General features: G+C 36.6%; 1 pseudogene; it reads right to left on the bottom strand.

The window, feature by feature from the left end:
* Nucleotides 1-1,340: 1,340 nt before the first annotated feature.
* The window catches only part of LOC119507673, a 47,246-nt pseudogene continuing 25,501 nt past the window's right edge, over nt 1,341-23,085 (bottom strand).

Raw genomic sequence — 23,085 nt, 5'->3', positions numbered from 1 at the left:
TTATATACTTAACTGATTTATGGAAACATGAGAGAAAAACTTGCAAAACCTCTTGTCAGATAATGAAAAAAAAATCAAGGTGCCTTCATAGTTCTAACATAAAACATGCATTTTCTTTATTGTGTTGCCCATTCTTTTTTTTTTTTTTTTTTTTTTTGGCTTTTATAAAGGGGGTTTATTTGGTTACAAAATTACAGTCTTAAGGCCATAAAGTGTCCAAGGTAATGCATCAACAATCGGGTACCTTCACTCGAGGATGGCCAATGGTGTATGGAAAACCTCTGTTAGCTGGGAAGGCATGTGGCTGGTGTCTGCTCCAAAGTTCTGGGTTCAAAATGGCTTTCTCCCAGGATGTTCCTCTCTAGCATGCAATTCCTCACAAACATCACTCTTAGTTGCTCTTGGGGTGTTTGTCCTCTCTTAGCTTCTCTGGAGCAAGAGTCTACTTTCAATGGCCGTCTTCAAACTGTCTCTCATCTGCCACTACTCTCTCAGCTTCTGTGCATTCTTCCAAGTGTCCCTCTTGGCTGTAGCTCCTCTTCAAAATGTCACTCTCAGCTGCACTGAGTTCCTTCTGTTTGTCAGCTCATTTATATGGCCCCAGTGATTTAATTTAGACCCACCCTGAATGGGTGGGTAACACCTCCACGGAAATTATCCAATCAGAGTCATCACCCACAGTTGGGTGGGGTGCATCTCCAGAGAAACACTCAAAGAATTATAATCTAATCAACACTGATACATCTGCCCACACAAGATTATATCAAAGATAATGGCGTTTTGGGGAACATAATATGCTCAAACTGGCACACCTTCCCTGACCTCTTCTCAGTCTAGGCTTCTGGAAAACAGTATGGTCCTATCCATCAGAGCACTAAATTAGTAAGGAGACCTTTGTTTAGAGTGATTATTTCATTAATGCATATCCATGCCTGGACGATGAGCTGCAGGAGGGCAGGGGCAGCATCTGGTTTGGCTCACAATAACAACTGGCTCGCCAACACCTGCCTGCAAACTGGGCTTGGTGCTTCATGCAGCTGTCATGCTTTCCTGATAACTCAATGGAAAATAATCTTCGAAGAAAGATGCACTAAGCCAGGACATATGGGACTGTCTTTTGTAAAAGGAGGTTGTTCATTCTTCTCCTAGGAGTGTAATAACTTGAGAGATATACATAAACTATTGCTGTCGGGCCTCCGGGGCCACCACCTCCCGCGATCCTCCCGGGGTGCCGTCGGGCTGCCGCTCGCGGTATAACGCCCAGAGACCCAGGTGGGGCAGGAGGACCAGGGCCGCCAGCACCAGCGCCACCGCCTGCAGAAGCCTCTTCTCCTTCCGCCTCATCGGGGCCGCTCAGCCCCGCCGCGTCCCACTCCAACTGCCCATTCTTTTAAAGAAGATGTATAAATCTCTGTCTTAAATAAATCATAAAAATTACATTCCTTGTCACACTAATCTAGTGGATGGGTCTCCTATCCATCTAGATCTTATGCCAGGGCATTATCTGTCAGTTATTTTGTTCCATGGTACATTTATTATGAGCTTGCTATTTTCTGTGTGGCTTATCCATGACCTGTTAGTAATTTGCCCTAAGCAGTAGAGACAAGGTCATCACTAGAATGTTGGTCGAGAGCTATGAGGTGGGGAGGAGAAGAACATGGTGGAACTTGAGCCCGTGTGCCTTACACAGGCCACTAGCCCAGACGGCATTGCATCTTCATTATCCTACAGATGTCACTGGTATTGCTGACTGGTTGGCTGTACTGAGTTCTGGTTCCTGGTGGAAAGGCTCCCTATGGCCCAGGCAGGAATAAGCACTTAATTAATCAAGACATTTTAGATTTATTTAGATAAATCAAACCAAGTTTTCTACATATGTACTAACTTTTTTATTCCTTCCCAAAACCTTGTGGGGTATGTAAAATAGATGAGGAAAAGGAGGTTTGGAAAGGTTAAACAACTGGTCAACATTCAAACTAACTACTATGAAATTAATGAAAAACATTTTTTTAGAACTGTGTAGGTATAGTAACATCAAGTCCTGGCTCTCTCCTCCCTGCACCTAATACAGACAAAAAGCTTTGTGCTTTTGAGGCAGCCTTGAATCTAGTAAACAATTCTATTCAATAGCTCTATAACTAGAGTTCAGGAAATCATTTTCAACACTTAGAATAATAGTATGCATCATAAAATTTGCTGTGAACTGATGAAAACTCTGAGTAAGAAGAAAACCACAGGAAATCATCTGGATTATTTGGAAACAACATTTTATTTTTGTATTTTGATAAGTAAACTGAGAATACAACCACATGAAATACATTCATTGATTGCAATCACTATTTAAATTTTAGAACTTTCAGTTCTCTTCACAAAAAATAAACCAAAGATGAGATTAAATGGGTATCAAAGATATCCAGCCCAGTATTTCCACAATCAGGGAATTCAGAATAGAAATGCTAATGCTATTTTCACAGCCAGATGCCTCTTCATTTCCTTCTGCTCTCCAGATGCCCTTCTCCCCACTCTCTCAATCCATTCTCCTTGGCTTGTATCACCTCTGGCGAATATGAAGGAGCTGGGGAATCTTGAAAAACACTTAGAGACACTCTGCAGGATTGTTGTACCCTCAGAGGGAAGGAAATGGCATTATTTTGCCTCCTTTTCCATCTGGTTTACTTCCTAGTAGCCTATTTCCCAATATAGAATGTCATACCCTCTGGAAAAATTGTCTCTTTCTCTCATCACTCATGGCACTTAAGGTAATCTCTTCATTAGACTGACACTTTACAAGAGGCGTAGAAAAGACTTGCCTTAGCAGTTTTTGTTTTCTTACTCTGCAAAAATCTCTTAGTAAGAATATACCATAGATGTGATTACCTGTTTGAAATTGAAGGAAAAACTGTAGAGAGAACAAATGCAGTGATCTATTTTTCCTTATCCCAGAAACACAGTTGCTTGGAAATTCTAAACCCCAAACTTAAGAAAGGTCTGATCATTTCTCTTTCTATTCTCATGAGTGCACAGATTTTACTCTGTGGAACTAGGCAATTAAAAGGAAGAAATGTTAGGAAACAGAGGTCTCAATTAAAGGTACTCTTGTTTTTAATTAACTATGTCCTATATAAAAGGAGTCCTTAAATACAGTCATTATTCTTTCTTCAATGGTGAGATTCTCCTTAATGGGTTTGTTAAGAGTAGCCATAGATTAAAATCTGGATGCCTGAATACTTATCCACCTTCCAATGAGAGTGAAATCATCAGAAAAAAACATAAGATGTGGTTTTGTGTGATTAACTATGGTATTTATTATTAATATCTAACTTACTTCTCTCTTTTGAATATTGAGCCCTGTTTTTTCACATAATATTAGTTATACGTAACTTCAGGGCTCAAGACATCTGTTCTTTCCATTTTGCACAATATTTTAATGGCATGGAGAAACTGTTGTTAGAATCTCTGCCTTTCTATTAATGTAGCAAAAAATATAAATAAATAAAATAGAAGAAAAATTAAAAAATTAAAAAACCCAGATGCCTTTGCAAAAACTTTCTGTGCTTACAGCATAATGGGGTACTAGGTTTCTGGAAAGGTTACTGATGTCCACTGACTTGGCCTTTGATGGAGCATCCTAATAGAAAAGGGTTCGAATTAAGGGAAAATAAAACAAAACTCTAGGTATAAATTACTGCCAGATTCTTACTGCTCACCTCTGACATTGCTATTTTGCAAGAGGTATCTGGGAAAATACAAGATTTCAATCTTGCTATAATATTTTAGAAACTAGCCTGTCAACGAACAGTTAGTGAATGATTGCCTTTGGCAATGATAAGGATAGATTTTGTGTTTATATTTCCATACCACGAGTGTGCTACAAAATGAAATGGGATAGCCAAATGGAGCTCATAATCTAAAGCATTCACATCTGCCTACTGAGGATGGAAAGAAAATTTAACCAAACTTTCTCTCTCTTCATAACATATCATCTAATTTTGATTGAAGCCATATGCAAAAAGGACCGTTTCAGGCATTCCTCATATTCTGAAGTTTGCATTTTATCATTTAAAATGTGGAAGTCGAGGAGCTAGTATTAAGGGAATGTGAAGAAAATTGCTTACAAATAAAACCAGCTATTTGAATATTCTTGTTCTTTTTCTGTGGGACTGCATTATTTGTTCAGATTTTCTCTTCCTGTTAGAGTCTAAGCCATGTATCCGTCTTTGATCTATAGGCGAAAAGCTGCATGGGGGATATTTTCTGTCTTGGTGTATAGGAATGTGGCAAAATTGTGAGGAGAAGCATTATACTAGCACCATTTCTTCACAAAACAAATGTTCTGGGAATAAGAAATCCCCTCTGTGAATTCATGTGTAATGGGGTTTAAATTTTATTTATTGATAATTATCCATTCAAATAAAAATGTTTATTTACTTCCTATAATTCATCTGATCTTCCTTACAATGCCTTGGCCCTTTAGGGTAGAATACAGACTTCAAGATCCCACTCTACCCTCTATTTCCAATATAGTAAACATTCAAATATGGCAATTTAAATTAATTTCTTTAGATAACTTGGTAACTTAGTCTCCTTGAGACAATTGAATTTTTTAGACTATTTTTTGCTATCTCCAACTCTTTGCCAAGATGCTGTCCAGTATATAATATGTGAGGCTTATGTGACTTCACAGTGGTGTCAAGAGACAAGTTCTGTGGAGTCTAGTGATTTTTCTCTGGTCTCTGCCATGGAGTGAGTGTCCCACAGGCTCCATGATCTGGTGATCACTGTGGTGCAAATAAATCTGTCTGCATGTTTGGATACTGTGCTGACACCTACTACTGGAGTCCATGGTACCTCATTTTGCCATGAGTCATGAAATCTCCACACCTCACATTCTTCATCCTAATTCCTCAGGCTTCTGATTGTCCACTACCTCTGTTTACCAGAATATAAGGAAACTGGTGATTCCCTTACCCACCCTCCACCCCCAGGGGGAGGAGAACAACTTTAGGCTGTCTCTCTCACCATTTCTCTCTGCAAATACCACATGGTTCCTGAAATGCCATATTGAACATGGCCTCAGGCAAAAAAAAAAACCACAAAAAACAAAAAACAACTATAGCCTGTAGTCCAAAACCACCTGTTTCCTGAGTTTGTAAATAAAGTTTTATTGGAATAAAACTATATTCATTCATTCACATATTGTCTATGGCTTCTTTCATGCTACAGTGGCAGAGCTGATAGTGGTGGCAGAGACCACATGCCCCACAGAGTCTAAAATATTTATAATGTTTTGACACCAGGCCCTCTCAGGGTTACCTGGGTAAACAAGTTGCTGAGCCCTCCCTTTTCCCCACCCCTACCATCCTGTGCTGTTGTACTCAAGACCCACCATTTGTGTTGGATTTTTCCAGGAAGGAAAAATGAGAACATTGGCTGAGTTCTCCCATCCCCTTCATTTCTCCTCTTCTTCATAACAAATCTTGGGACCTTAAGGGGCATCTCCCCATCCTCCTCTTGTGTGCAAGGAATTCCTTTAAGTCATATCCTCCTTTCTGTAATGACATTCACTCTGTCCCCTTTTTTGATATCCTAATAGCTGGTAGGGACTAAGGATGGAGAAACATGCCTACAAAGAGGAGAATATAAATTGGGAGGTATTTTAACTTGTTACACATGGTCCACTTTTATTTTCCTACTTCTGTAAATAAATGCCAATAGACACTTGAAAGGGTAGATTATTTTGTTTTTCTTAGTAATTCTAAAATATTAATACAAGTTCTCTTTTTTTTCAGACAAATTAAGTAAAATGATCATGAATTATCTAGTTAAGTGAAAATAAATCAAAAGGACAATTTAAGAACAATACGATGACATTGGCAACCATGTGGTCTGCTCAAATGTGTTTATACCATCCATGGAGTTCTGCCAGTTCCTTTCTTTCCATTTTTCACACAAGATCACATGTATAGGGAAAATATATCTATTCTATCTCTATCTCTGTCTCTCTCCAGACACATGCTTTGTTCTGTTTTCAGAGCACACTATCTGGATAGGCGGCAAATTTCCAAATCATCAAGTGTGGGCTATTTTTTGCTTAACAATTCCTTCCTCATTTTAGCTCTTTCCTCTTGCATTTTACTGTAAGCAGAAAGGAGAAACCAGGCTGCACTTTCCACACATTGCTTGGAAATCTCCCCAGCTAAATATCCAAACTTCCCGCAAAATGGTAAAATGTAATTCATGCAGGTCCTTTGTCACTTTAAAACAGAATCTCTTTTCCTCTATGTCCAGTAATTTGTTCGTCTTTTCCTGTTAAGGCCTGACTAGAAACACTTTAATGTCCATGTTTCCACCATCTATCTCTTCAAGGCAATCTAGGCTTTTCCTATCAAGCACCTCAAAAATCCTCCAGCTCCTACCCAACTATGCAATTCCAAAGCAACTTCCACAATTTTACAATTTTAGGTATTTATTACAGCAGTATCCACTTTCTGGAACCAAAATTTGGATCTGTTTCCTTGGGCTGCCATAATAAAGTACCAAGACCTGTGTTTTAAAACAATATAAATTTATTGTTTATAGTACTGGAGGCTGGATGTTTGAAATCAAGCTATTGACAGGGCCATGCTCCCTCTGAAAGCTTTAAGGGAGAATCCTTCCTTGCCTCATTTAGGATTGCTGAAAATTCTTGGCATTCTTTGGCTTGTAGATGCATCATTCAGTCTGCCTCTATTTTGACATGACCTTCTATCTTGTGTGTCTGTGTCTCTGTGTCTGAATTTTGCTCTTCTCATAAGAACACCAGTCATATCAGATGTAAGGCCCACCTTAATTCAGTAGGACCTCATCTGAACTTAACTAATTATACCTGCAAAGACCCTATTTCCAAATAAGGTCACATTTACATTTACTGGGGGAGAGGTAGGACTTCAGTACATCATTTTAGGGGACACAACTCAATCCATAATAGTTTCAAACAAATTTAGAAATATTATGATGTAGTCTTATTGAATAAGACCTTTTATCATTAGCTTTTACAATACATTTTGCTTAAAGTCTACAATGTCTGACAATATTATAGTCACAGCACCTCTCAGTTACAGGTTTAACATATTTTTTTCATACTTTTACTTTCAATCTATCTATGACTCTTATAAAACACCCATTATTGGGTCCTGTTCTTATGCAATCTAACAACCATTTTCTTTTTTTGGGGGGGTATTTAGTCCATTTATATTAAATATAATTATTGAGAGAATCTGGCTTAAATCTACCCCCTTGAGATTTGTTTTATATATGTCCCATCTGGTTTTTTTTTTCCTTTATATTTCTTTTCCTGTATTCTCTTGCATTCAATAGAAATTTTCATCCCATTAATCTATTTGTTTTATCATTTAGTAGTTACTTTAGAGATTAAAATATGTACTCATTTATTAAAATCTGCTTTATGTTAGTACTTTTTCACTTGTAAACAATATAAGAACCTAAAAACAGTTAAACCTCGTTTTCTGTTTTTTGCTCTGTTATTTGTTGTTATATATCATACTTTCACATATATTACAAACCCCTCAAGACATAGATATTAATGCTGCTTTAGAAAATTAAGATTCCTTAATATTTACTTTAAAAATTATGATTTCTTGTACTGTTTATTTTTTCCTTAAGTTCTTTGCCTTCATCTGAGCTATTTACCTCCAGGTTAAAAATAATCTTCAGTATTTCTTATAGGGTAGGTTTACAGGAGATGTATTTTCTCAGTTTCTTTTTGAAAACATTCATTATACACATTAGATGAATTTTCTCATTTTTTGAAATTTAAAAAATTAAAATGTAGCAATTATTTCTTCACTGTTTGTAATGTTTATCCAGGTGTTGCATGTAGCTGTAGTTTGTATAACATTCCACTATATGACTATGTCACAATTTTTGAATGTACACTTGGCTTGGTTCTAGTTTGAGGCAATTTTTATTATTTATCATTGCTGTTATGAATATTTTTCTACATGTCTTTTTTGGCATGTATATTTGCCTTTCTATTCAGTATACACTCAGGAGAGGAATTGCTTGGGTATGAAGTATGTATGTGTTCAAATGTATAAGATACTGGCAGTTTTCCAAAGTGGTTTAACAATGATTCTCCCTCAGCAGTGCAGGAGAGTTTTGGTTGCATTTCATTCTTGCTACTGTTTGGAAGAGTCAAATTTTTAAATTCTGGTTAATCTAGTGGGTGTGCATTGATATCTCTTCTCTTTAATTTCATATTCTGATGAACAATGAGGTTGAACACCTTTTCAGAAATTTTTTTTTTCTGTCATTGGTATGACCTCTTTCATCAAGTAGCTTTTAAGTCTCTTCATTTTTCTGTTGGGTTGTCTGATTTCTTATTGAATTATAGAGTATTTATCTTCAGAATTTGAGTGTTTGTGTTGCAAATATCTTCTGCAAATTTGTTGCTAGTCAATTCACTATTTCAGTAGGGTTCTTTTAGAAGTAGAAGAAATTCTTATTTTTATTGTACTCCAAATTTATAAATCATTTTCTCTTTGGGCTTTTAGGGCCTCCTTAAGAATTATTTCCCTAAACCAAGGTTGTGAAAACATTCTTTTGATGACTGGTTTTGTGTGTCAACTTTGCTAGGCCGTAGATCCCTGTTTTTCATAAACACTGATCTAGGTGTTGCTGTGGAGATAGTTTGTAGATATTGTTATCATCTAGAATTAGTTATCTTTAAGAAAAGAAGATTATCCTCAATAATACAGTGACCTCATGCATCTCCATGCAATCAGTTGAAAGGCCTTAAAACAAAACTGAGGTTTCCCTGAGGAAGAAAAAATTCTTCCTCAAGACTGAAGCACCTGCTCATGCCTAAGTTTCCAGGTTGTCACCTGCTGCATGGATTTTGGACTTGCCAGTCCCCACAATCACATGTGCCAATTTCTTGAAATAAATCATATATATATATATGTGTGTGTGTATATATATATGATCATTTATATATTGGTCTCAATGTATCCATATCTATACATCCTACTATTTCCATTTCTCTGGAGAACCCTGGCTGATACAATTTTCCTCCCTGTTTTAGATACTGTATTGTTTTAACATTTATGTATAAATCAACCCTCCTCCAGTACTGGGTGAGGTAAATTTTTTTCCAGTTTTGTACAAAATTAATCCAACATCATTTATTGAAAAATGAAAAAACATCCTATTTTTCTACTGCATATTCTTTGTAATAACACAAAAATCAATATGTGTGGATCTATTTCTAGATCCTTAATTCTTATCCATTGGCCTATTTGTCCATTTTTGCAACAATGCTATATATTCCCAATTACTGTAGCTTGGTGCCTGCACGATTAAGTCCTCTACTTATTCCCCCCCCCTCATTTTTTTTCAAGACTATATTATAGAACTTTAAAAATTTTAAAAACAACTTGTCAGTTTCCACAAAACTTCTACTGAGGTTTTGAATGGTTTTGTTCAGTTTAAAGAGGAGAAGATATCTTTATGAATTTGAGTCTTCCATTCCATGAAAATGGTATACAGCTCTACTTATTTAGTCCTTCTTTAATTCCTTTCAATAATATTTTATCAGTCTTTGTTCCTCTTTCATTATATTTATTCGTAAGTTTTATGATATTTTGATGTATTTTTAAAGGGTATCTTTCTTTTCAAATGCATGAATTTGATTAACTTACTTTCCCTTCTTGGTTTAGGTCTGCTAAAAAAAAACAGTTTTATCTAGGAATTTAAGGAGAAGGGATATAAGACAATCATTTCAATGAGGTTATGATTTGAATATCTAATTTTTGAAAAACATTTTTATTTGGAAAACTTCTATATTTACAGAAAAGTTACAAAGATACTGTAATACTTTTGTTGATATTGATGTATTGCAATTAATGAAGCCCATATTTTATGTAGACTCCCTCATTTTTTCCCCTAATATCTTAGTCCTGTCCAAGGATCTCATCCAGGAAACATGGGGTAGCCATGTCTCCTTAGGCGCCTCTTGTTGATGAGTTTCTCAAACTTTCCCTGTTTTTGATGACTGTTTAAGTTTGCTAGGACTGCCGTAATGCAAAACACTAGAAATGGATTGGCTTTTATAAAGGGGATTTATTAGGTTACACATTTAAATTTCTCAGCATTATATCTTCAAGGTTCATCCATGTTGCCATATGTTTCAGGACCTTTTCCTTATTACTGCTGAATAGTATTCCATTGTATGTATTTACTAAATTTTGTTTTTCCACTCATCTGTTGAAGGACACTTGAATTGTTCCCATTTCTTGGCAACTGTGAACAATGCCACCGTGAACATCTGTTTGTGTCACTGCTTTCAGATCTTCTGGGTATACACTGAAAAGTGGAATTGCCCAATCATAGGGTAATTTGATATCTAGTTTTCTGAGAAACCGTCAAACTGTCTTCCACAGTGGCTGTACCATTATACATTCTCACCAGCAATGAAAAAGTTCCAATTTCTCCACATCCTCTCCAGCATTTATTGTTTCCTGTTTGTTTCATGGCATTGTTTCCTGTTTGTTTCATTCTTATTGGTGTGAGACTGTATCTCATTGTGGTTTTGATTTGCATTTCTCTAATAGCTAGTGAAGATGAACATTTTTTTCATGTGTTTTTTAGTCATTTGTTTTTCCTCTTTAGAAAAATGCCTTTTTGTATATTTTGCCCATTTTATAATTGGGCAGTTTGTATTATTGTTGTTGAGTTGTAGGATTTCTTTATATATGCAGGATATCAGTCTCTTATCAGATATATGGTTTCCAAATATTTTCTTCCATTGAGTTGGCTGCCTCTTCACCTTTTTGACAAAGGCTTTTGAGGCACACAACCTTTTGATTTTGAGGAGTTCCCATTTATCTATTTTTTTCTTTTGTTGCTTGTGCTTTGGATATAAGGTCTAAGAAGCTACCTCCTATTACTAGGCCTTGAAGATGTTTCCCACATTATCTTCTAAGAGTTTTATTGTGCTGTCTCTTACATTAAGGTCTTTCATCCATCTTGAGTTGATTTTTATAGAGAATGTGAGGTAGGGGTCCTCTTTCATTCTTTCAGTTATGAATATCCAGTTCTCTCAGCCCCAGTTGTTGAAGAGACTGTTTTGTCCCAGTTCAGTGGATTTGGGAGTCTTATCAAAAATCAGTCAACCATAAATCTGGTGGTCTATTTCTGAACTCTCAATTTGATTCCATTATTCAATTTGTCTATCTTTGTGCCAATACCAAGCTGTTTTGATCACTGTGCCTTTGTATTTGGTTTCAAAGTCTGGAAGAGTAAGTCCTCCTACTATTTCTTCTTTCTTAGGATGTTTTTGACAATCTGAGGCCTTTTCCTTTCCAAATAAATTTGATAACTAGCTTTTCCAAGTCTGCAAAATAGGTTATTTGAATTTTAATCAGAATTGCATTGGATCTGTAAATCAGTTTGTGTAGAATTGACATATTAATGATGTTTAGCCTTCCTATCTATGAGCACAGAATATCTTTAAACCTATTTTGGTCCATTTTTATTTCTTTTAGTTAAAGTTTGTAGTTTTCTCTGTAGAAGTCTTTTGCATCCTTGGTTAAATTTATTCCTAGGTACTTGATTTTTTTAATTGCTATTGTGAGTGTAATTTTTTTTTTTTTTGGTTGCCTCTTTAGTTAGGTCATTACTAGTGTATAGGAACATTACAGACATACAAGCATTATCTTGTATCCTTGTATTCTGTTGAATTTGTTTATTAGCTCAAGTAGCTTTGTCATCAATTTCTCAGGATTTTCCAAATATAAGATCATATCATTTGCAAATAATGACAATTTTACTTTTTTCTTCCCACTTTGGATGTCTCTTATTTCTTTGTCTTGCCAGATTCCTCTGGCTAGAACTTCTAGCACAATGTTGAATAATAGAGGTGACAGTGGGCATCCTTGTATTAGGGGGAGAGGTTTCAGTCTCTGTTAAGTACTATGCTGCCTGTGGGTTTTTCACATACGCATTTTATCATATTGAGCAAGTTTCCTTCAATTCCTGCTTTTTGAAGTGTTTTCATCAAAAAATGATGCTGAATTTTGTGAAATTTTCTTTTAGTATCTATTGAGATGATCACTTGATATTTCCTTTTTGATTTCTTAATGTATAGTATTACATTGATTGATTTTCTTATGTTGAATCACTCTTGAATGCCAGGAATGAACCCCACTTGGTTGTGGTAAATAATTCTTTTAACATGTCTTTGGATTTGATTTGCAAGTATTTTGTTGAGAATTTTTGCATCTATATTCATTGGGGAGATTGGCCTATAGTTTTCCTTTTATGTAGTATCTATATCTGGTTTTGGTATCATAGTGATATTAGCTACATAAAATGAGTTGGGTAGTCTTCCTTTTTCTTTAATCTTTTGAAAGAGTTGAGGGGAGTGGTGTTAATTCTTTTTGGAAAGTTTGGAAGCCTTCTGGTCCTGGACTTTTTTGTAGGCTCTCAAAGAGCCAACTTTTGGTTTTATTTATTCTCCTCTATTGTTTTTTTTTGTTTTTCTTTGTTCTCCAGCTCATTTATTTCTGTTTTAATCTTTGTTATTTCTTTTCTTCTACTTGCTTTAGGATTAGTTTGCTGACCATTCTCTAGCCTCTTCAGATTTTTATTTAGGTCTCTGATTTTACTCTTTCTTGCTTTTTGATGTATGTATGCATTTAGAGTTATAAATTTCTCTCTCAGCACTGCCTTTACTGCATTCCATAGGGTTTGATATGTTGTAGTCTCATTTCCATTCATCTCTAGATGTTTACCTATTTCTCTTGCAATTTCTTCTTTGACATACTGGTTGTTCAGGAGTATGTTGTTTAACCTCCATATATTTGTAATAGATCTGGTTCTTTGGTGCTCATTGATTTCTAGTTGCATTCCATTATGGTCAGAGAATGTGCATTGAATAATTTCAATCTTTTTAAATTTATTAAGACTCGTTTTGTGCCCTAGCATATGATCTATCCTGAAGAACATTGTATGGGTGCTAGAGAAGAATATATGTCCAGGTACTTCGGGATGCAACCATCTATATATGTCTGTTAAGACTAATTCAGTTATCATATTGTTTACATTCTTACTTTCCTTATTGGTCCTCTGTATACTTGTTCTATCTATGGAAGAGAGTGGTGTCCTGAAGTATCACACTATTATTGCAGACATGCCTATTTCTCCCTTCAGTTTAGCCAGTGTTTGTTTCATTTGTACTTTGGAGCTTCTGGATTGGGTGCATAAACATTTATGATTGTTATTTCTTCCTGGTGAATTGTCCCTTTATTAATACACAGTATCATTCTTTGTCTCTTATGACATCTCTGCATTTAAAGTCTATTTTTTCTGACATTAGTATAGCTAACCCTGCTTTCTTTTGGTTGCAGCTTGCATAGAATAGTTTTTTCTGTCCTTTCACTTTCAGTCTGTTTGTGTCACAGGGTCTAAGATAAGTCTTTTGTAAACAGCATATCAATGTGTCATATTTTCTAATCCATCCTACCAGTCTGGGTCTTTTAATTAGAGATTTAATCCATTCACATTCAAAGTTATTACTGTGAAGGGAGTTCCTCAACCAGCCATCTTTTTCTTTGGTTTTAAGTCGTAAGATCTATTTTTCCCCTCTTTCTCTCTCTCATTTTTTCCTTTAAGTTAACCTTACTAATATTTTTCAGTTCTGTGCCCTTCTTCAGACTTCTCTTTCCTTTCTTTTATTCTCAGTGAAAGAGCTCTCTTTAGTATTTCTTGCATGGCAGGTCTCTTGTTAACAAATTCTCTCAGCATTTGTCTGTGAAAATTTTAAACTCTCCATCAGTTTTGAAGGAGAACTTTGCTGAATAAAGGATTATTGGCTGGCAATTTTTCTCTTTCAGAAACTTAAATATGTCATACTACTTTCTTCTTGCCTACATGGTGCCCACTGTGTAGTCAGTACTTCTTCTTATGTTGTTTCCCTTGTATGTGGTGAATCACTTCTATCTTGCTGTTTTCAGAACTTTCTCCTCTTCAGCATTTGACAGTCTGATAAGAATATGTCTTACAGTGGGTTTATTTGGATTTATTCTATTTGGAGTTCATTGGTCATCCCTGATTTGCATATTTATGTCTTTTAGAAGGGTTGGGAAGTTTTCCCCAACTATGTCTTTTTACACTCTTCCTAGCCCTTTACACTTCTCCTTATGGGACATCAATAATTCTTATATTTGTTCACTTCATGTTGTCCATTATTTCCCTGGGACCAATTTCAAATTTTTCCATTTTTCACCATTTGTTCTTTTGTGAGTTCACATTCAATTGTATTGTCCTCTAGTTCACGTATTATTTCTTCAGCCTCTTCAAATCTGCTGCTGTGTGTCTCTAGTATATTTTTAGTTTGATCAACAGTATCTTTTATTTCCATAAGATATGCTATGTTTTAATTCACTTCTTCAAATTCTTCTTCATGCTGTTCTAGAGTCTTCCTGATGTCCTTTATGTCTTTAGCCATCTTGAAGTTGTTTTGGAGATTTGTGTGTACTTCTTTAATTGCTCCAAATTTTTTGTCTCCTTTTTAATTTGTTCATTTGGCTTGTCCATATCTTCTAGATTCTTCAGGCATTTTATGATTTTCTGTTTGCTTGCTTCAGGGTATTTCCTTGTCTTGATAAGGTTATTTTGCAAAATGCAGGATTATGTCAGCATGTATATATAATTTGACCAAGCTACAACTTGCTGGAGTGCAGTTTCCCTATCATAACAGCAGCTCATGCTCTTGAGCCACCTCTTAATCTCAAGTCAGCCTTCCCCAGGCTTCTCCTGTGCCCTGAGTGGAGTCTAAACTGGGTGGGGATCCAATCAATGCACCAGTTCTCCATGTTCACTGGTGACTGCCTGCACTGGGGTTGCAACATGGGTCCTGTGCACTTTGGCAGGGGTTCCATTCAAGGGAACTCTCCAGCTTAAACCTGCCCTGCTCCATGCCTGCTATGCACCCATGAGCCTCTGGGGTGTGAGATGGGCCCCTGGTGTTTCCAAATGGTGTCCCTTCTCTATCTCCACTTCTTACTATTGCACACCCCAGAATTCCATAGCACAAGAATAAATGCTGCCTCCTGGTTTCCCTCATGGGAGTGCCCAGCCATATGGCTGTGGAGGCTAACCTCCCCAGCTAACTGCCAAGGTGAGTTCATGGGAGTGGAGAGCACTGCTCACTCCCTTGCTTGGCTGCTGTCTTGCCACTGCCCTGGGAGGTGGTTCCAGTTGAAAAAACTCACCCTGTCCCTTGAGGTGTAGGCTCTCCATGTTTTTGTCCATGTCCCTACCCCTTACTATAGGGGTCCCTCTATTTCTGGTCATGAAACCATGGTCCTGGGCCACCTTCTGCACTTTCAAATGTCACTGTCATGTTACAGATGGATGGTGTTACAATTTTTGTTTAAATCATCACATATGATTTTAAAACTCCATGAAAAGGGATAGTCTGCTGTATATGTCCATATTTCTGCTATATCAATTGTTATTTCTCTCTTGATGCTATAAGATTTCCTTTATCAGTTCCTTTATGTTTGAAGAAACTCCTTTAGCCATCTGTTAAAGATAGACCAGATTGTGAAAAAATATTTTAGTTTTCTCTCATCTGAGATTGTTTTTATTTTCCATTTACTGATATTTCTAATAACACATTAGTATTTCTTTTCTTTTTTGAAAGCAATTGACAATGACCCAGATTACTAGCTTTACTTTTTTTAAACCTAACATTTCTTATTTAAACAATTTTCAAAAGTTGTTGGAATTCATGCACAACTAGAAAACATCCTTAATTTGAACTAAAAATGCACCACCATTAATGTATTAGTATCTTTTGCACTAAATACTGAAAAAATTGAAAATTTTTTTTTACAAGATTAATCCTGGCTGGAAACATTAACTTTGCAGAAGGTTGAAACTACTTGGTTCACATTTCAAATGAAATGGAAAGAGCAGGATCCATGCTGTGTTAGTGTACAATTTTTGTCCTACCACTAAAAAGAATCAGGATTCACCTTGGATTAAAGTCAATAATAAAAAAAGCACATACAGAAATTTTGCAACAATTTTAAAGACAAAAATAAAAAATGGTCTTATTAATGTGGTCCCAACAATAATCTCAAAAGTCTATGATAAGTGTTCCAATGAGCTATTTATAAATACTTTAGATTAAGTACAATTATACTGAAAGTAGAGTTCATTTGAAATCTTCAAAAAAATGTTCCTGTTACTCTTCAAATGGTGCTTGCTATAGTTTAACAAGCACTGTTTGTTAACTGTGTGTGTTGAATTACTTGTTATCCAAGTGTAGCAACTACTCTTTACCATTTATTGTCAAGGACCTTTACTGGTCATCTTCTTCACCTTCTACTCTTTCTTTCCCATTCTCAATAATTCTCTTTGTAGTGATTTTTCTGCCGTTAACTATTTTAGTGACAGTTGCTATAGATTTGAATTTGCCAATCCTACTAACACCAAAGGACATTGAAGAAAATGAAGGACAGATCCCATGCCCCAGGGAATCAAATGAAGTAAATCCTGTATCAAAAGAAGGAAATCCACCTCCGAAAGATATAAACCCACTGAAGGCAAATAAAAAAGATCCTGTGCTCTTGCTTCTGCTTCCATGGATCCCTCTTTAATTTCCAAAAAGCTCCTCAAATGGGTCTTTGAAAAAGTCAAGTGAAAATGGGTCCCTTCTACCAAAAAATTCCCTGAATGACTTCTACCTCTACCACCACCATTTAATCCTTCTTTTCCATTTTGTCACAGATGTCTCAATTTTTGGCTCCTGAGATTGGCCAACCCATCCTTGCTCTCCACCTAACACTGCAAGTAAGCCTGAGGAGGTTGGCAGCTAGTGGCAGGATAAAGGAGAGGCTGGGCAGTGGGGCCCATGATTTCCTCTCAGCTCTGTTGTGCCCATTTGTATATGTTATGCCCCTCAGAAAAAGCCATATTCTTTAATGCAATCTTGTGGGGGCATATTGATTAATCTCTTTAATTAGGGTGTAACCTCTTGATTGGATGTTTCAATGGAGATGTGACCACCCAACTGTGGGGTAAGACCTTTGATTAGATTATTTCCATGGAGGTGTGGCTGGCCCATTTGATTAGTTTACCAAAGCTCAGACAGAAGGAGCTCAGTGAGCTGCAGCCAAGAGAAACATTTTGAAGACAGCCATGGAAAGTAGACTTTTGCTACTACAGGATTTGCCTGGGAGAAACAAGAGAATACCCTCAGACACCTAGAGAGAAACATCCATGGAGAAAGCCATTTTTGAAACACAACATGGTAGCAAAGGAATGGAAGCCAGCCACATGCCTTCCCAGACAATAGATGTGTTCCAGACTCCTTTGGCCGTTTCTGTGAAGGTACCCTGTTGTTGATACCTTAGCTTGGACACTTTTATGGCCTTAAGACTGAAACTTTGTAACCAAATAAAACCCCTTTATAAAAACCAATCCATTTCTGTTAGTTTGCATAACAGCAGCAATAGCAAACCAGAACATCTGTCATGACTTGCGCTGGTAGAGGTGGTGGCAGAGATCTTCCTCTTTATTCTCGAAGGATAGTTTCACTTGAGCTCACTTTTTGTACTTTTCTTTCTCCCAGGATCATATCAATTAGCAACTGCTGGGTAACAAATAACCCCAAAAATTACTGGCTTAAAGCAACAAACATTTATATAGCTATGGCTCTGTAGGCTTGCAATTTAGACTGGCCTCTGCTGAGGACTTTTTCTTTTCTATTCATCTTCAATCAGTTTCAAGTCAATTAGACAATTCTGCTTCCTGATGTGGGTTGACTGTAAACTGGGGCACCTTAGCTATTCTTCACGTTTCATCTTGCATGTCTGTCTCATCCACTGAGCATACTCATATGAGAAAGCAGAATCCTTCAAATAGGCTTTGAACTAGCACACCACAACTTTAGTTGCATTCTATCAACCAAAGTAACTCACAAGTCCAGTCTATATATAAATGGTAGGGAAAAAAGAGCCCATCTTTTGATATGAGAGTCTAAAATTCACATTACAAATACAGATGCACAAGGAAAGGGCATAGAAGTGGGGATATTTTTGAAATCAGTATACCACAAGGATCTCAAAACTCCAAATCTTTCCTGCCTTTGGGGATTTCTGATGTTGTCAGGGAGATGTTAAAATTATTTTATCTTTCTTTTCTATTTGTTCTCAATAGGGAGTTTGGTCTGATACAATTTAATCTTCTATAGGGAGAAATAGAACTCATACAGTGGCATTTTTTCCACATGAATTTTGGAGAAGGTGGAAATATTCTTTGAATATTTTTTAAAATTTAATTTTATTGAGATTGTTCACATACCATACAATTATCCAAAGATCCAAAGTGCACAATCAGTTACCCCTGGTACCATCATACAGCTGTGCATCCATCACCACAATTAATTTCTTTTCAAAATTTTAGAAAATTTTCATTACTCCAGAAAAGAAAGAAATACAAAAAAAAAAAAAAAAAAAAGAAAGAAAACATGGTTTCTCCCATAACACTTACCACCCCTCCATTATTGACTCATAGTATTGGTATAGTACATTTGTTACTGTTGATGAAAGAATGTTAAAATACTGTTAACTGTAGTACATAGTTTGCAACAGGTATATTTTCTCCCTAAATACCCCTCTATTATTAACTTGTAGTGTCATACATGTTTTCTAGTTCATGAAAGAGATTTCTAATATTTGTACAGTTAATCATGGACATTGCCCACCACAAGATTCACTGTTTCATGCATTCCCATCTTTTAACCTTCAATTTTCCTTCTGGTGACATATGTGACTCTAACCTTCCCCTTTCCACCACATTCACACACCATTCAGCACTGTTAGTTATTCTCACAATAATGTGCTACCATCACATGTGTCCACTTCCAAACACTTAGGTTCAACCTAGTTGAACATTCTGCTCATAATAAGCAACCACTCCCCATTCTTTAGCCTCATTCTATATCCTGCTACTTATATTTCATGTCTACGTGTTTGTATATTATAATTAGTTCATATCAGTGAGATCATGCAATATTTATCTTTATATGTCTGACTTATTTAACTCAATGTATACCCAAGGATTCTTCATCAACCCATTGTTTTTTTAATACAGTTTTGTTCACCCACCATACTTTCCAACCTAAGTAAACAATTGATGGTTCCCTGTATAGTCACATATTTATGTATTCACCACCATGACCACTATGTATATAAGGACATCTCCATTTCTTCTGCAAAGAAGGAGGAAGAATCAAAGAAGGTAGAGAGACAAAAGAAAAAGAAAAAGAAAGAAAAAAAAACCATGACAGATAAAAAGCAACAAAAGGAAAGATAGAATTAAACTGAAGTAAAATAAAAGAGTCAAACAATGTCACCAATGCCAAGAGACCATAACCCTACCTTATGTCCCCCTCTTATACATATTTAGCTTTGGTATATTGCCTTTGTTACACTAAAGGAAGCATAATACAAAGTTTCTGTTAACTATAGTCTCTAGTTTGCATTGATTGTATTTTCCCCAATACCATCCTATTTTTAACACCTTGCGAGGTTGACATTCATTTGTTCTCCCTCATGTAAAAACATATTTGTACATTTTATCACAATTGCTAAGCACTCTAGGTTTCACTGAGTTATACAGTCCCAGTCTTTATCTTTCCTCTTTCCTTCTGGTGTCCCACATGCTCCTAACCTTCTTCTTTCATCCATACTCACAGTCATCTTTGTTCAGTGTGCTTACATTGCTGTGCTACCATCACCCAAGATTGTGTTCCAAACCTCTCACTCCTGTCTTTTCCTATGTGTCTGTAGTGCTCCCTTTAGTATGTCCTCTAGCACAGGTATCTTATTCACAGACTTTCTCATTATCTGTTTGTCAGAGAATATTTTAAACTCTCCCTCATATTTGAAGGACAATTTTGCCAGATATAGGATTCTTGGTTGGCTGTTTTTCAGTATCTTAAATATATCACACCACTTCCTTTTTGCCTTCATGGTTTCTACTGAGAAATACACACATGATTTTATCAAGCTTTCTTTGTATGTGATGGATCACTTTTCTCTTGCTGTTTTCAGGATTCTCTTTTTGTTTTTGATGTTTGGTAATCTGATTATTAAGTGTCTTGGCATACGCCTATTCAGATCTATTCTGTTTGGTGTATGCTGCACTTCTTGGATTTGTAATTTTATGTCTTTCATTATTGCTTCTGCTCCCTTTTCCTTCTCTTCTGCTTCTGGAACACCCATGACATGTACATTCATGTGCTTCATGTTGTCATTTAATTCCTTGAGACACTGCTCATATTTTTTTCTTTCTTTTCCCTAACTGTTCTTTTGTATGTAGGATTTCAGGTGTCTTGTTCTTCAGTTCCTGAGTGTTTTCTTCTGCCTTTTGAGATCTGCTGTTATATGTCTCCATTGTGCTTTTCTTCTCTTGTGTTGTGCCTTTCATTTCCATAGATTCTGCCAGTTGTTTTCCCAAACTTTTGATTTCTAACTCACATTTGCCCAGTGTTTTCTTTATAGCCTTCATCTCTTTTGTTATATCTTTCCTGAACTCATTGATTTGGTTTTTGATTTGATTTAGCATATTTCTTTTAAAGTCTTTAATAGATTGTTTCATTAAAATGAACATTTTTCCTAGTGTAGATTGTAGTTTTCTGTTGTCTAGGCATCTAGTTTCCTTGATTACCCCAATCAGATTTTCCTAGACCTGCATGGGTTCAGGTCTCAGAATGGGGTTAAATTCAGGGTGTGTCTTAGAGGAATGACAGACTTTCCTGTGAGGTCTTCTGTCACTGTGTTTTTCCTAACCTGTCCAGCAGGTGGTGCCTGTTAGCCTGTTGCTCCTGACTAGTGTAAGGAGATGTGGTCCCTTCAGTTTCTGTTTTGGCTGTTTTCCCCCAGGCTCTGGGGTCTGGGTCTGAAAGGAAAGCTGGGCCCCATCTCTTTCCTCTTAGAGAAGATACACCCCCTAGGGAGTTATCATCTGCATTTGAAATGTCTCTCTGACTCTGTTATCTCCACTCGCATCTGGGTCAGAGCTCTATGAACTGAAAATGGCTGTAGGTTTCTCCTCTGAGCTCCTCAGGTTAAGAGAGAGAAAAAGGGACAGAAAAACCCCTTTTGGAGCCAGTACATTGTTCCCTAGTTTCACTTGTAGGCCAGAGGTAACACCTGGACTTCTGGGCTCCCCCTCCCGGGACAGATGAGTCCTCTGGTTCTTTAATGTCAGCCTTCACAAAAAGCCTCTTGCTGCTTATTGGGAGTGGGGGGGTTGTAGCTTGTATTCAGCAGTCCACATTTGTTAATTAAAACCCCAGTTGGAGCTCAGCTATATTTGCTCACTCAGAGAGTACTGCTAGTTTCTACCACAGCGAGGTTCCTGCCATGGGTTATGGGGCTCTTGGCATGGTTCCACAGCTTTTACTTACAGATTTTGTGCTGCAATCTCAGGCATCCCTCCCAATCCAGGTTGGTGTGTGATGTGTGGATAGTCATGGTTGTCCTTCAGCAGTTATTCCAAATTATTTACTAGTTGTTCCTGGTTGTTTATTAGTTGTTCCAAGGGACTGACTAAATTCCACTCCTCTCTATGCTGCCATCTTGCCCCTCCTCCAACTCTGTGCACTTTGGAAAAGGTAGACATCTAAAACCCTAAGACTAAAATATGGTAGAAATTAAATTATTCTTTAAATAAGTAGACCATTGGATTTGTATGGCATTTTGTCTACACTAGTCCAATTAATTTTCAAGTGTCCTTGGAATATTTACCAATAAATTCCAAGGAATTACATACTAGGGTACAGAGAAACTGTTTAAAACAATATTGAAGTAAAACATGGACCTGAGCAACCAAAACTCTCTGGGACATAAAACACATGGGAAAAGATGGTGAACCAGTGGTCTAGGGAATGTTATTTCTTTCTTTAAAAATTTTAAAGGCCATTGTGCCAGTTTGAATGTATTACATCCCCCAAAATGCCATTATCTTTGATGCAGTCTTTGTGGGCAGGAAACTTACTGGTGTTGATTGGGTTGGAGACTTTTGATTGGATGTTTCCATGGAGATGTGATCACTCAACTGTGGGAGAGATCTTTCATTGGATAATTTCCATGGACATGTGGCCCCACCCATTTGGTGTGGGCCTTGATTAGTTTACTAGAGCACTATATAAGCTCAGACAGAAGGAGTGAACTTGCTACAGCCAAGAGGGACACTTTGAAGAATGTACAAGAGCTGAGAGAAAAGCTGCAGATGAGAGACAGTTTGAAGATGACCACTGAAAGCAGATTTTGCTCCAGAGAAGCTAAGAGAGGAAAAGTGCCCCAAGAGAAACTAAGAGTGACATTTTGGAGGAACTGAAGCCTAGAGAGGAACATCCCAGGAGAAAGCCATTTTGAAACCAGGACTCTGGAGCAGATGCCAGCTACATGCCTTCCCAGCTAAAAGAGGTCTTCTGGACATCATTGACCATCCTTCAGGGAAGGTACCAGATTGTTGATGACTTACCTTGGACATTTTATGGCCTTATGACTGTAACTTTGTAACCAAATAAACCCCCTTTATAAAAGCCAATCCATTTCTAGTGTTTTGCATTCCAGCAGCATTAGCAGACTAGAACAACCATCCTAGCTGATCAATATGAATTAAAATATATCTAAAATAACTAAGAATATTTTCAATAGAAGTCTATATACATTCTCTAATTCTTTTGTGAAACACAATAAGAAGGAAAAACATTGTTTTGTCATAGTAGAGCTCAGTTAAATGAGATTTACTAAGTGAAAGGTGAAACTGATCCTTAGAAAGAAAATTGAAAGCTAAAGCAGTGATGAACATGAATATTTCCATGTAACTGAAAGAAATGTGCAGTTTCAATTAATTTTAGTGACTATATATTTTAGAACTACAAATGCCTGTGATCCTGATAGTGATTTTCAGTAGCTAGGAAGGGAAGATATAATATCAAAATATCAGTAAAGTTTAATTGGAAAACAGGAAATGATACATTTTTAATTGGTGGAAATGGGA

This window comes from Choloepus didactylus, chromosome 13 (genome assembly GCF_015220235.1).
Source record: "Choloepus didactylus isolate mChoDid1 chromosome 13, mChoDid1.pri, whole genome shotgun sequence".
Classification (NCBI taxonomy): domain Eukaryota; kingdom Metazoa; phylum Chordata; class Mammalia; order Pilosa; family Megalonychidae; genus Choloepus; species Choloepus didactylus.
Note: the sequence above shows the minus strand (reverse complement) of the source record. Positions and strands in the feature narration are given on the sequence as shown.